Raw genomic sequence first — 15585 nt, forward strand, 5'->3', positions numbered from 1 at the left:
CCGGGCGGCGTGTCCTTCTCTGCCGGCGTCACTCCCAAAATGGCGGCGCCCATGGCCGCCACGTGGGTAGCGGCGCCGGCGCGATGACGTCAGCGTGCCGACGTCGGCGCAAGGACGCCAATGACGTCACTATGGCGCCAAATTTGAAAATAAAAATGCTACCTAGACGCCAGAATGGCGCCCAAGTATAGGAATCATTTCCTGTGAGTATCCTGGGTTCCCTGTGAGCTTCTATAGCTAAATCTTGTTCCTGATTGTTATTCTGACCCTTTGCCTGGACTTTGGACTTTGTTGTTATCTGCCTGCCCGTGAACTCTTGCCTGGTTCCTGACTACCCCTTTGATTAACCCTTTGGACACCGCGACCTTGCACCCTCAAGAGGGCTTCCTCCTCGATCCTGGAGGAAGCTCCCGGCTCCCTGACAGTTCCTAAACCTGACTGTCCCAACCTAACTGTCAGGGCCGATCCTGTACATTTTGCCGCCCCCATCCCTCCCCACGGCACTCACCTTTCAGCGCCGGAGGGGGGTCGGGGCGGTCTGTGTCGTGCAGGAGGGTGACGTGAGCAGTCCAGTCACTAGTGCTCTCTGCACTAGAAGAGCCGAATTTCCGTGTTGAAAACCGGAAATTCGGCTCTTAGTTACAAGGAGCTGCATTTTTGTTGCCCTGGCAACCAGGGGGGTGCTGCCGCCTGAGGCGGGTGTCTCAACTCGCCTCATTGGTGAAGCTCCCCTGCTGACTGTCCCTTCTCAACCTGTCAGTCAGAGTTTCTAATGCTAAGGGTCTACTGCCACCAACAAGGTACCACCATTTTGACAATGCCCAAGCTGATTCCAGTTTTACTGTTCCTGCCAAAGCGTTTGTTTGTATCTGATTTCCTGGTTTTTGACTCCCGTCTGACTTTTTTTACTCCGATTATTGCCGCCCACTTTGAACCTCTTGCCTGATTCTCGATTAAGTCTCCTCTTCATTCTTGCTGGTACCTCGTTTATGGACTTCTTGTTGTCACACACTCTTCCTTGTGTTTCCCACAGCAGAAAGCCAGAGGCTCCAAAAGGGCATCGTTGAACACCAGAATCCGTAGGGTTACCCTGTGTATTGTGAGTGTACCCACCGCCAAGCAAGGTTCCCGATAACGAGATTGTTAAACCTCTACTGCTCCAAAAGATTCCATGTCTTTGAACTAGAGGCATGCACAGAAGTAGCAGAGCAGGATGACATGGGTTGGGTGCAGGTTCTACAATGACAATCTTTTGCAGGTTAGTGTTGGGTGTGGGCTAAGGTTTTGTGGTTAGGGTCGGGTGTGGGTTTAGTTTTTCCTGACCTGGGGTAGGCAGCCAGGGGGTATATCTGAATTACATTCACTGTGCATCCAGTTCATCATTACATTCCTATAATAATGAACGATTAGTGGGTATATACTGGTATATGAGTGGCTGTTTTTTTTTAGATTTAATGTTTTTTTGGTGACCTTGCGATTATAAAGTCGTTCCTATGGGTCATGTCTCCATTCAGAAATAAACTATCATTTATTGTATAATGATATCGGAGTTTTCATACCGAATAAAAATAGTTGGCCTTCGCTTCTTTTATCAGTAGGGTGCTGGTCATTCAGAATTTGCGCCTGCTTTTACCAATTCTGATTCTTCCAATACATGCATACATTCCTTCATCACATAATGCTGTTATTAATGTCTTTGGTAAATGCACTGAGAAGTTTGATGTGAACGCCAGGCTCCTCCAAAGTTCTTTTGTGTGGGGGGCCAGAATGGTCTAGGTACGCCCCCGGAAAACAGTAGATCAGCTGTTTTTTGGCTGGCATGTGCATGCCAGCAGACAAACTGCAATTATCCTAAATCACTCCAAGGGCTGCAGTGTTATTACTGCCCCTCAGTGTATCAACATCAGTTTAAATGCCATAAGAAAGAATGTAGCTCAGCTGGATTCAGTGTAATTGAAACCTACGGTATTATATACCATTATGCAGACTTGAAAAGCCTTAAAGGGTGTATTTATCAAAGTTTTTGTTCTGTTTTTTATCCTAAACTGCTCATAAAATTCAGTATAGTAGAGAGCTAGGTATTTCCCGCAGATGAATTGAGGCAATTTCAATTTTCACTGTTTGATCAACATCCTATTAAAGCTAAAACAGTCACCTGGTTATAATTTATGATATATTCTACTCTTTTTATTCTTCTCACAGTTCCCCTATCCCCCACTCCAACTCCTCTGCCTGCCCGTGCACCAGAAATAGGCAAAATTAAAGTCATACAGTAGAAGGGGCTAGAAGGGAGACTACCATAGAGCACACAGTCCAGGCCCCCCTGTCCCCAGGGCACACCCTTTATACTTATAGTAGTTACACCACTGGTTATACTATGTGACATTTGAATACAGTTGTACCAAAAAAAAATTTAAGTATAGTCACTGGTGTACAATAGCATCATGTGCCACTGCTAGAAAGGATTGTTTCATTGGAACAGGGAACACACAAAAGTCACATTGCAAGTAGAAAGAGCTTTGTCTTCTGCTTTCAGTGCTCTTTAGGCACACATAATGCCAACCCTACAGAGAAACCCTTGGATACACATTTAGAATCACTACTTGTTATTTGAGACGCGTGGAAAATCTTGTCCAAATGGCGAGCCTTCCTGTAGATCTGTAAGTTATCACTCCTAAGGGAATGCACTTCCACTGGGACTTTGATAATTGTTTCGGAAGCTGCAGGGAAATGAAGCAGTTAACGTTGCAGTGAGACAAATGTGTGCCAGTATCCCTTTCTGCTCTCCCACGGAGTCAAACCCAATTGTAAAAAAAGGGTTTTATTTCACTTTTACCCAATATTCAATGATTGGTTTATTTAAAGAAGAAGTCTAAAGAAGAATAGTTCAACTCTTCGATGATACAACAAATGCATTAAAGCGAGACTTTGTTTTTATCCTTCAGAAAAATGCCAGCACAGATATATAATCATTCTTCATTAATGGCTTTTAACTACAAAATATATTTTCAGGGCATCCCAGAAGAGCTGGCTAATATGCATATATTAAAATTAGCCACAGGCATTTGATTCCCGATGACAAGTTCTAGACAATAAGGCTCCCAGAACTTAACTTTAATAGACTACATGAACAAAACTCCCAAATGTATTTACTTATTCCCCAACCATACTAGGCATCAGGGTAGGGACACACTGGGCGATTTGGGGAGTTTTAGTCGCCTGGCGACTAATCGCCGCGACTTTTCTCCCCGAATGCCTCCCCCCGCTCTGCGCCTGGCTAAAATGAAAAATCGCCTGCGCTAATCACACGCGGTGATTCGTTTTCCGAAGTCGCCCGAAGTTTCCTCGTGAGGCAACTTCGGGCGATTTCGGAAAACGAATCGCCGCGTGTGATTATCGCAGGCGATTTTTCATTTTAGCCAGGCGCAGAGCGAGGGGAGGCATTCGGGGAGAAAAGTCGCGGCGATTAGTCGCCAGGCGACTAAAACTCCCCAAATCGCCCAGTGTGTCCCTACCCTCAGAGGTGGGAATGTTAGTCAAATAAACCCCATGGACATTGTATGGGATCAATAGCATGATTATTAGCACCACCACATCTTGGTAGTAAGGCTTCCAGGGGACCCTTAATGTTCATTTATAAATACAAGTACAAAGTGCTAAATGATTTTAAATTGAAAAATACACTATATTGGGCATTTGGATAATTGTAACCTTTATTATTTACTATAAAACCGTTATGCTTAAGACAGTTATTGAAAGTTTACAATTTATTTTAATTTTAGCAATATATAGGTACACACGCTGTGCAGCTTTTAGAGACTAATGAGAGACATTAGCCTTAAAGTGGCTGCCCAGTTAGTTATGATCTCCATATATAATAATGTCACCACAATACCTAACCACTCAGCGACACTCGCTGAGATAAAAAAAAGATACAAGTAGTAGAGTGTAACAGTTAAAAGTACAAAATTGCTATTTGCTCTACCTAAACTACTTAAACCTGACAGTAATTTTCAATGGGATTATAATTCTTAGTATTGTTCTAGAGGGCAATAAAAAATATTTTTAATATATTTATAAATTAGTATTTGGATTCTCTGTTACACTTACTGTAGATATAATATAATTACACTGAGCACCCTGGAACAATAGAATCGAGGTTTCTGTACTGGGAGACTGCATTGCAGCATTGTATCTTTAAATGAGCACAAAAATCATGCAGATTTAAGGAAAAACAACACAAAGCCCCCTGTATCAGCTCCCCACTTCTTGTCTGCATCACCTGTTACTGTGGAAAGTGCCCCTATGTATCTACTACGTATACATATGCAGAGTTGTGCAGTGGCGTTGACAGGTGCCATTTCACGCCCATTTGGGTTCTCGTCTTTCAGAGCTGGCAGCTGAAACATGCAAGTTAAAACATACTCCTGTATGCTCAGTGTTGGCAATCTGACAGAAGAGGATCTGAAGTAGCACGAGAAGGTGTCTGTTGGTGGCCAATGCAAGTGCCCTGGGGTTGGGTTTTGTTCTCCTTTAAATGCTACACACAAAGGTACTGGCACCCAATACACATTAGTCTTATATATTCTGCCGAGTGCCTGGTTCAGCATGCACTGATGATTCACATACAATGACAAGTATAGAACTGATGGATGTAAGGGAGCCCTAGAATTAGCACATGACTTGAGAAGGTGATACTTCCAGGATTGCCTTATGTTGCAATGTACTTGCACCCATTGAATCACAGACTAATTCTGTTATGGATTCTATTGTGCAGCAGCATCTGTTCATGAATGGTCCCCCTTCTGGTTGCTAAGAAAAACTTTCCCCATAACACGCTAGTAATATACCAAGGTGCATGCTAATAGGCAGCTGAATTAGAAAATTGCTGATAATGCCTCATTGTGATTTGCATACATTATTTATAAATATACAAATATAAAGTGTATCTCTCTATAAATGACAGAAGGCAAAGGTGAAAATGTTGCCTTAAGGAGGCACTTTAAGAAGCAAATTTTACTCTTTGGAAATTCAGCCTTTTTCATGCAGAATACACAATATTGTAACATTTCCTCCTATAATTTTAGTATAACTTAGGATACACTCGCTAGGTTGCATCTGTTGCAACTTGTGTCAATATGGAGAAAGCTAGCATCCACCATTAAAAATCAAGCTATGTGTCATTTGCAGCACATCACTTCAAACAGGGATGGCACCAATAATGATGTAAGTGTCAGATTAACAGTTTCATTTATGGATGGAACTGGCTGGAAAATTTGGGAACCATATTTAGGTGGTGACTGGGTGTGGTTCAGGGTTCCCTATAGGGTACATACAGGCAGTTACCTGCAGTTTATCAGAGTGGGCTGAAAGTGCATCTATTCCTGCTGCAAGTTGTGAATACTATGCACACAGCTCCGTTTTGTATCCATTTTAGCAATTTTTGCTTACATTTATAACAAGCCTTAATGGGTGGTTTACCTCATTTTATCTTTTTTTTATAGTTTTTTTGTATTGTTTGCCTTCTTCAGACAAATGCTCTGTAAGGCTGAACATGTATTGTTATAGCTACTTTGTTTTAATCATCTTTCTATTCAGGTCCTCTCCTATTCATATTCCAGTCTCTTATTCAAATCGATGCATGGTTGCCAGGGTGATTTGGACCCTAGCAACCAGCGTGCTAAAATTGCAAACTGGAGAGCCGCTAAATAAAAAGATAAATAACTCAGAAACCACAAATAATAAAAAATGATTTCAAATTGACTCAGAATATCACTCTCTACGTCATACTAAAAGTTGACTCAAAGGTGAACAACCCCTTTAACTATAGAATGATTTGGCAGTGCTTATAATTAGGTGCATATGTAGAAATGAATTCATGTTATTTAGAATTTAAAGGTGAAAACCTGCTGCCACTCCATTTAGTAGTGAAGGGAAAAGTCTCTTTATTTCTTATCAAACAACAAGTGACATTTTCAGTAAGGCCAGGGAGTTCATAATGTGCACATTATGGCAAAACAAAAGACAAGGGAAGACAATGTTAGTGTCCATATGCTTCCTATTTTTAAATATATTCATAGACAGAGACAAAAGATCTTCACATTTCTGAAAGTTTCTGGGTATGTGGGGTTTGCCTTGGGACATTCCATCCCAGTAAAATAAAAAAAAAAAGTGACTAAAAATCCCATCACCTCCTACCAGTGCAAAGCCTATTGTGAACCTCTTGTGGCTGCTTACATTTACCAACACTATTGTAATCACGTCACATAGTGACACAGAAACACATTTTTATTGTTCATTAAAAAAACAACTTTGAGGTTAGAATGTTAAGAATGTAACTTATTTTCTGATCTTCTTTAAGTCACAGAAAGAAATAGTGGCTGCTGCCCGAAGAAGCCACCCCATCAGCTAATCATGAATTTAAACTATGTGTTTTCATTTGCTTCATGTGCTTTTGTGATACACTACAGCAGTGATCCCCAACCAGTAGCCCATGAGCAATATGTTGCTCTCCAACCTCTTGGATGTTGCTCTCAGTGTCCACAAAGCAGGTGCTTTGAATTCCAGACTTGGAGGAAAGTTTTAATTGCATAAAAACTATGTATAGTGCCAAGTAGAGCCTCTTGTAGGCTGCCAGTCCACACGAGGGCTACCAAGTAGCCAATCACAGCCCTTATTTGGTTCCCCAAGGGACTGTTTCATGCTTGACATTCAGGGTGAATAGAAATGTGCCATGTGAATATTTATTAGGCCATGTCCCCTTTACCATACTATTACCTTTGGCACTACCTTTAGCTATAAAGACCCAGATGGATATTGCATTAACCCTTGCCTTGCCTGTAAGATCACTTCACACAATGGAATCAGAGCATTAACCCATTAAGATAAGTGCAGAAAATCAATAATTATCATTCTCCTTCCATTGAAGACTGAAGCTTCTGCAAAAGGGTTAAAGATGGCTATAATGTAAGCATACATGTTTAGTCTGCTTAAGAAAAGTTCCTAGGCAGCAAGGTTTGGAGAAGCAGACTCCAGCAGGTGGGACTTTTAAATGAACTTTTAGTATGATCTAGAGAGTGATATTCTGAGACAATTTCCAACTGGTTTTCATTTTTTATTATTTGTGGTTTTTGAGTTGTTTTATTTTTTATTCAGCAGCTCTCCAGTTTGCAATTTCAGCAATCGGGTTGCTAGGGTCCAAATTACCCTAGCAACCATGCATTGATTTGAATAAGAGACTGGAATATGAATATGAAAGGGCCTGAATAGAAATATACCGGTAAGTAATAAAAAGTAACAATTGTAATAAATAAGTAATAAAAAGTAACTGATGCTCTGAAAAATCAACTTTATCGATTGTCGCCGTGAAAAATCAACTCTATCAGACAAAAACCCTGACATTATCAGATTACAAGGCCGGACCAAGCCAACTGGGCACCCTAGGCAACCTGGCTGGCCAGCCCGCTACCCCCTGTGTGCGTGTGCCCGAATGCGTGCGCACACCCGAACGACTGCGCACATGCGCAGTAGCAGAGGGGAAGAGGGATCGGGGTGACGGAGAGGGGGGTGACGGAGAGGGGAGTAGAGTGATGGAGAGGGGAGGGGGTGACGGGAAGGAGGAGGGAGGGGAGAGCTACAGACTGGTGTAGCGAATACGGAATAGGGGTAGACAGAATATGCCTGATAAGTACCTGCCAAGCACCCCTTTATGGTTGCACCCTAGGCAGGTGCCTCTTCTGCACACCCCTTGCTCTGGCCCTGTCCAATTATCCAGCACAGATCACCATGTTAAGAAACAACTTCAGAGACATCTGCCATTGACTTCTTCATGACCTCGACAGGTTTGAGTTGGAGTATTTTGGATTCCGAGTTTTAGCAGCTGCGGAGTATAATAAATCTTGAAAAATTTGAGTTTTCCCCTTTAAAAATTCAACCAGAAAAATTTGAGGTTTAATAAATGGGCCTCTAAATGTTCAGGTGAACCACCCCTTTAAGGCACAAGGCAACTGCCTCTGTCTCATCCCTTGTGATGGCCCAGTCTGCAGAGGCAACTAGTTGCCGTAAGTCAATGTTATGTTGTTACTCTGCAAAGAGACTCATTTTGCCATCCTGCAACCTCCTTCCTTATATTTATAGGATTGTACAGTTTGCCAAGTGGACTATTTATGACTGTTCTTCATTGCTAGGACTAAGCAATTAAACAAACAGCCCATGTGTGCCTCTCTGTATATATGAAAAGTGTTGTTACTTCCTATAAGTTACTGAAAAATAGCCGACCATACAGGTGCCTTCTGAAAGTCAGCGTGGCAGTAAAAAATGCTTTCACATATAAAATGTGTCTGGGGAAAAAGAAACTTCATTGATCCACAGCTTCTTCTGCTGTAAAGGACGATAGGCATACTTACGCCTAAAGTTCACAATATAGAACACAATATAAATCCTCTGGTGCTTGTTAGTGATGATCATTTAATTTAGAGCGATTGTTTTGTATAATTAGAATTGCTGATGCAATATTTTTCTACTGTAATGTAAAGCTGAGTGATAACACAAATGATGTAAGAGCTTAAAGGAGAAGGAAAGGTTAAAACTAAGTAAGCCCTATCAGAAAGGCCCATATAAATATACCAGTAAACCCCCAAAGTAATGTTGCTCTGAGTCCCCTGTCAAAAGAAATACTGCATTTCTTTCCTTCTATTGTGTACACATGGGCTTCTGTATCAGACTTCCTGCCTTCAGCTTAAACCTAATTGCCCTGGGCAAGAGCATGCTCAGTTTGCTCCTCTCCCCCACCCCTCCCTTCTCTACTGTAATCTGAGCCCAGAGCAGGGAGAGACTCAGGCAGGAAGTGATGTCACACCACATTAATACTGCAGCTCCTATTCTAAACAAACAGGGAGTTTCTAGAGCTTTTTACTTAGGTATGGTAAAACATTCTACAGAATAAATATAGCATTCTAGCTTGTACTATTGCATCTAATCTATTGGCAATAAAATGCCTCCGTAGCTTTCCTTCTCCTTTAAAGGAGTAAGTCACTGACCCCATTTAAAAAACAAATTCATTGTAAGGCTACAAATTCATTGTTCTTGCTATTTAGTATTGTTCATCTTTATACTCACACCATCCCCTATTCATATTCCAGTCCCTTAATCAAATCAATGTATGGTCCAAATTACCCTAGCCATCAGATCGCTGAAACTGGGGAGCTGCCGAATTAAAAGCGAAAGAACTCAAAAACCACAAATAATAAAAAATGAAAACCAATTGCAAATTGTCTCAGAATACCACTTTCTGCATTGTACTAAAAGTTAATTTAAAGGTGAACAACAACTTTAAATAATTGCACTTTATTGTGCAAATGGGAACAGCCCTAAAGTTATAACGACCTCAGGGAAGTTTACGAACCGGGACAGACACCTGACACCTGACAAAAGTGTTTCTACAAACGACATAAGCAGCTGTACAAATGGGACTGAACATTCATACCTTTTATTATATTTCAACAAAAACTGTTGCACACACAGGGGCAGTTACAATGGTCTGAAATTCTGATATTACAGTCAGTGCAACTATGCATGCCATGTCGCTATGGTAACAAAACCTGAATTTTAAACGTACTAGTCTAAGTAGACTAAATTCTGGGTAGGTTGATGGTTGAATAGTCTAATGAAATACACACTTTTTTTGGTGCAAATGGTAAAATATCTATTATGGTTGGGCCTAAATCTTGGGATGGTCACTGGTTTTCATGGTAGAATTATGGCCCAGTGGAAATAAAAGGCCATAGGACTTTATGATTCAGCCATTACTTTATAGAACACTTTCAGTATCAATTATGTTGTCTAGTCCTTGTGAAAAAACATATCAACCTTCTGTGTTACAGTATTATTGTATTAAAGGAACAATACAAACTGTTCATGTGTATCCTAAAGGAATATAATGTATCTGGTTGGAACACAACCTATAAGTGGTGAATGGTGTTCTGAAAGCTCCATCCTTATCATTTCTGCCAAGCTGCTCAGGTTAACAATATGGTGAATGTCCAACACACTGACCAGTGATATATGAAGGCTATTGAGCTTGAAGAGTGAAGGGTCACAAGCCTCAATATGATTTCCAATCCTTTCAGGTTAAATGATGAATAATAAAATCCCAAGTGTTGGAGTTCAGTCACAGGGAGCATGCATTGTCAACTGAATGCAAAGAGGGCACAAAAACAACATTTCCACCCATCTTAGCTGAAGCTGTGGTTTGCTATCCCTTAAAGGACAACTAAACCCTAAGAACAAATATGGGTAGAAATGCCATATTTTATAGAACTTACTGTTGAAGTAATGATTCAGACCTTTAGAGTTGTGCACAGGAGGTCACCTTGGATTCTGATGGAAGTGTCAGGGACACTCACATGCTCAGGGCACTGTTGAGAAGCTAAGCTTAGGGGGTTGATCTAGCAGAAAAATAAGGGTTAAAGTGTCATAGAAGCTGATGCAAGAGGATAGATGATTACATTCTGATTCAAACTGCACTGTTTTCTGAACTGCCATGTAATGATATTCTAAACAAATTACTAATCAGCCTTATATTGTGACATTATATATATATTTGGGGCACTTTCAAAGGCACAGATCTTTACCACTAAAGGACTATGGTTGTGTTGGGCTGGTATAGAATCTTAAAACAAAATGTGCAGCATTTAGACCCTACTTCTTTATTAAACTTTATTTTTTTCTTTAAATGACATATACTTATGAACAATGCAGAGAGCAGGGTTGTATTTAAACCCATGAATCCCTACTTTTAGTATATTTTTTAGTGTCCAAAATGAAAAGGATTTACTGAAAACCCAGGCTGAAGCTTACCCATAAGTGTTGGTTAAGGCATCAGTTGGTATTTCCCATTTCATGTTAGCTGTAAGCTCAGGCCACAAGGGCAAGTACATTTCCTAACATGATCCCATGCAGGAGCAGTGTGTCGGGCAGCTGGGAGTAGAAAATTTGGTTTTTATGTGCAAACACCTGCAAACAAACCTGAAATCACCATGTGCAATGCCAACCTGTGTTGGATGGAGTGGTATAAAGGTTGCTGCTATTATAACTCTGGAATGAAACAAGGAAGCCTAGGCGTTTGAAACAAGTCTGAGGTTCCTGGATGGCAGGAGAACACTACCTACTTGAATGTGCCAATGGAGAAGTTTGGTCAAGTAGGAATAATGGTCAGGGCTTTTATGGTTTGGGCTAGGGCTCCTGGTTCCAATAAAAACAAACTTTAAAGGAGAACTAAACTCTTTTTATTAAAATCCCCTACCCTACATAGACCCCCTCCCTCCTCCCCCCCAGCCTAGGTGTTACCCTGGGTAAATGCCTCTAACTCTTTACTTACCCCTCGTAGCAGATTCAAGGCATCAGAGTTTATGGGCGCCATCTTCTTCTCTTCAGTAATCTTTGGGTCTTCTTACGGCTCTTTGACATTTTCCGTGGCTTTCGGGGTATGCAAAGTTGTTCAGGACCAGAAGATTGCGCCATCTGCACTGATATGACGCTCTCTTCTCGAAGAGTATCAAAGAGAAAAAGATTGCACTCGTGAACTCTGATGCCCTGAATCTGGGGGGAGCAGGGAGGGGGGGTCTATGAAGGATAGAAGGTATGGGATTTTAATGAAAAAAGTTTGGTTCTCCTTTAATGTTGCAATGAACAATAATATTCTTGAAAATTCCGTGCTATCTACTTTGTAGCAGCAGTTTAGAGTAGGCAGTTTACTAATTGAGCATGATAATGCCCCTGTGCAAGACTATACACAACTGAATTGCTAAGAAACGACTGGAAGAACTTGCCTGGCCTGCACAAGGCCCTGACCTCAAACTAATAAAAAAAAACTCTGGAATAAACTGGAATGTCAGCAGAGAGCAAATGATCACCCAACCTTACTATTGTTTTTGTGGCTGGATAGAAGCAAATCCACCATAAATGCTCCAACATCTAGTGGAAACCTCGCTTAGAAGATTAAAATACTATTAAAGCAGCAACGGGAAGACCAACTTTATAGTAATACCCTTGGTTTACAGAATGAGATGTTGGACTGTCAGGCCTCTGGACATGTATTTGCAACAATTCTATTTTTCTGGGAGTTTTTTTTAAAAAAATTTTTAAATCTACCTAGTGGCAGAATATTTTCATATGTATGAATATATATACAGGTATGGGATCCGTTATCTGAAAAGCTCAGAATTACAGAATGGCCCTCTCCCATAGACTCTGTTTTATTCAAATTTTTTAGAAAGGATTTCCTTTTTTGTAATATTAAAACAGCACCATGTACTTGATCCAAACTAAAATATAATTAATCCTTATTGGAAGCAAAACCAGCCTACTGGGGTTATTTAATGATTACATGATTTTTTAGTAGATTTAAAGGAGAAGGAAAGTCGTTTCACACTTGGTGGTGCCATGCCTGAAACCCCGGGCTGGTGCTCCTATTAGCAGAAAACTGCACCGGCCCGGGATTATTCCAGTGAGCACCACGGAGCGCTCCTCTTCTGTCTTCGTATTGCTTCTTGCGGCTGCGCATTAGAGTGAAAAGCCGAACTTTGTACTGTGTATGCATCTGCCCTGGGGAATTTGAAGAAAGAAGAAGACGGAAGAGGATAGCTCCATGGCACGCGCTGGAATAACTGCCGGTGCAGTTTTCTGCTGATAGGAGCACCAGCCCGGGGTTTCAGGTAAGTAAATACATTCACTTGGGGGTGCCTAACATTTGGCACTCCCAAGTGTGAGACAACATTCCTTCTCCTTTAAGGTATAAAGACCCAATTTATGGAAAGATACATTATCCAGAAAACCCCAGGTCATGAGCATTCTAAATAACAGGTTCCATACCTGTTTATATAATTACCTGTAAACACTAGAATAACATTTAAAGTTGGTCTCAACTATGCAGATAAACTATTAAACCCTTTTTAGGTAAACATAGTACTGTTTAATATACCTATATTAGCTTTGTGCTGTGCTGACAGAGCCTCAGTTGTTTATTTTAACACATTTTAACAGATCAACACTATATTCTCCTAAGGTGCCGGAGTTTTTTATTTTCAGTATTATAGATTGTTTTTTCTCTTGAGCTGCAGCCACATGAATACCAAAGTATTTCCAGCTAAACCTTCACTAACAGCTTAGCTTTCAGTGTAACATCAGATGAACCCCTAGTCTGTGCCCAGCATATACTTAAGAAATACATGTTTTCTCAAACGATGAATGAGCATAGTGTGCTAAAAATGCCATTTATGGAAGTTGCATAAATCCAGGAAGGTGGAAAAAGGAATGTGTTAAGGAGAAACTCCCAAGCCATGAAAAAATACCCAACAGTGGACACAGGAATAAATGTCAGTGTAGTGATTTGTGTCATTAGAAATAAAATGCTGAGAACCGACACTCCCAGACTAGAGAAATAACAAGTTTGCCAGCTGTTGGAAAATAATAGCCTTTTAGTTAAAACCTTTTTGAACATCGTAATCGCATTGCAGAGTATAAACTGTATTTAATTCTTTTTATTCATCATCTATGTAGTGTCCTTGTCTCCGGACGACTGAACCGCTTCCAGTCCAATAGATACGATTCTCAAGCCTTTAGTGTTGCATTGGGATTCAGGTGTAGCAGACACTACGCAACTTCTAAAAGAAGTGGATGGTTTATGTTTAGAACAGGATTGCTTACTGTTGGGCTTAGATGTAGAAGCTCTGTATATGAGCATCCCAGCACAGTTTGTGTGTATAAAGAAATGGCTAATGCTAATAATCTTGTCCCTGGCCTTCCAGAATTTATTGTGGATTTATAGGACTTTGACTTGACACACAATATATTTGTATTTAATGGAATATATTATTTGCAAGTCCAGGAAGTAGCGATGGGGGCAAAATATGCTCCTAATTATGTGAATTTATATTTGGGAACATGGGATAAATGGTTGTTCAGCGACAACGGGATAGAGAAATATTCATGTCACATTTTACAGTGCCATAGATATATGAATGATATTCTTTTGCAGAATGAATTAATTTAAAATCTACTTACACTTGCAATAGGACAAAGTTGCACTTTTTAGATGTGACTTTAGAGGTATTCATTGAGGGTAAGATCAAAACATACCTGTACCACAAGGAACGGCAAAAAATAATTTGTTACAGGCCTCCTCAGCGCATCCCCATAGTTGTATAGAAGGAATCCTGAAAGGTCAATATTTAAGACTACAGAGGATTTGCACCGCTGATGCTCAAATTAGAAAGCTAAACAATTATATAGACGGTGTAAAGATCAGGGCTACAAATCCAGGACCCTCCATAGAGCCTACAAGGAGGCCCTAATGCAAATAATGGACTCTCCACTATAAGGAGCTAGAGCAGACAAAAGAGGGAACACACAAAAACAGAGACTACACCAGGTTAATCCTGACATATAGTGCACACAGTAACAGCATAAGTGAGAGAATTAATGAACACTGGCGGCGTCTTGTCAAGTGACAGCCAAATGAAAAAGTGAATTGATATAATCCCTCACATCTCTTAAAGGAGGTATAGAAATTTAATTTAAACTCCCCAGAGGAGCTTACTATCTAAGATCCCATACATACACCAGGGTCAGATTTATCAGGAGCCCATTATTGGCCTGATGTGGGAGGAAACTGAAGTGTGCGGTTACAAAACCCAGTCAAGCATAGGTAGAACATACATGCCCCATGCAATTAATTCCCTGGCTGGGATCAAACCTAGGACCAAGTTCTCATTTGAATTTCAAGTCAACATTGTAGGCCATATTCAGAACAAGTCACATGACATGGGGCAGCTGGGAAATTGACAAAATGTCTAGCCCAATGTCAGATTTCAAAATTGAATATAAAAAAATCTGTTTGCTCTTTTGAGAAATGGATTTCAGTGCAGAATTCTGTTGGAGTAGCACTATTAACTGATGCATTTTGAAAAAACATGTTTTCCGATGACAGGATCCCTTTAAATGCAATTAAAGGGAAAGGCATTTTGTTGTCCATGACAAATCTCCCCAAGTGATATTGCCCTTGTTCTTTCAGTTTAGCCTTTGTGAGGTGTTAGCCTCACTTGATAATGCTCGGAGTTAGGAAATATAAAAACAATACTGACACAAAGACTCAGATCAATGTTTTATTTATTTTTTCTTGACAGTTTTAGTTAGATCATTATTCTTCATTCTTGCCACCAGTAAGTTTCCCATTAAATACAAAGGGTAAAAATTGAAAAGGAAAATCACAGACAATGTGCAGATAACCGTTGCCCACATATACAAATTTTATTATAACAAACAAACAAACAAACAAACAAAATAACCCAGTAAGGAACACAGAACTACAGTTAGCTCTTGGTAAACATTAAGGGGGTTAAAGGAACAGTAACACCAAAAAACTGAAATCATATCAAAGTAATTAAAATATAACATCCTGTTGCTCTACACTGGTAAAACTGGTGTGATTGCTTCAGAAAGTCTACTATTGCTTATATAAACAAGCTGCTGTGTAGCCATGGGGGCAGCCATTCAAGCTGGAAAAAGGCTCAGGTTACATAGCACATA

This window comes from Xenopus laevis, chromosome 2L (genome assembly GCF_017654675.1).
Source record: "Xenopus laevis strain J_2021 chromosome 2L, Xenopus_laevis_v10.1, whole genome shotgun sequence".
Taxonomy (NCBI): Eukaryota; Metazoa; Chordata; class Amphibia; order Anura; family Pipidae; genus Xenopus; species Xenopus laevis.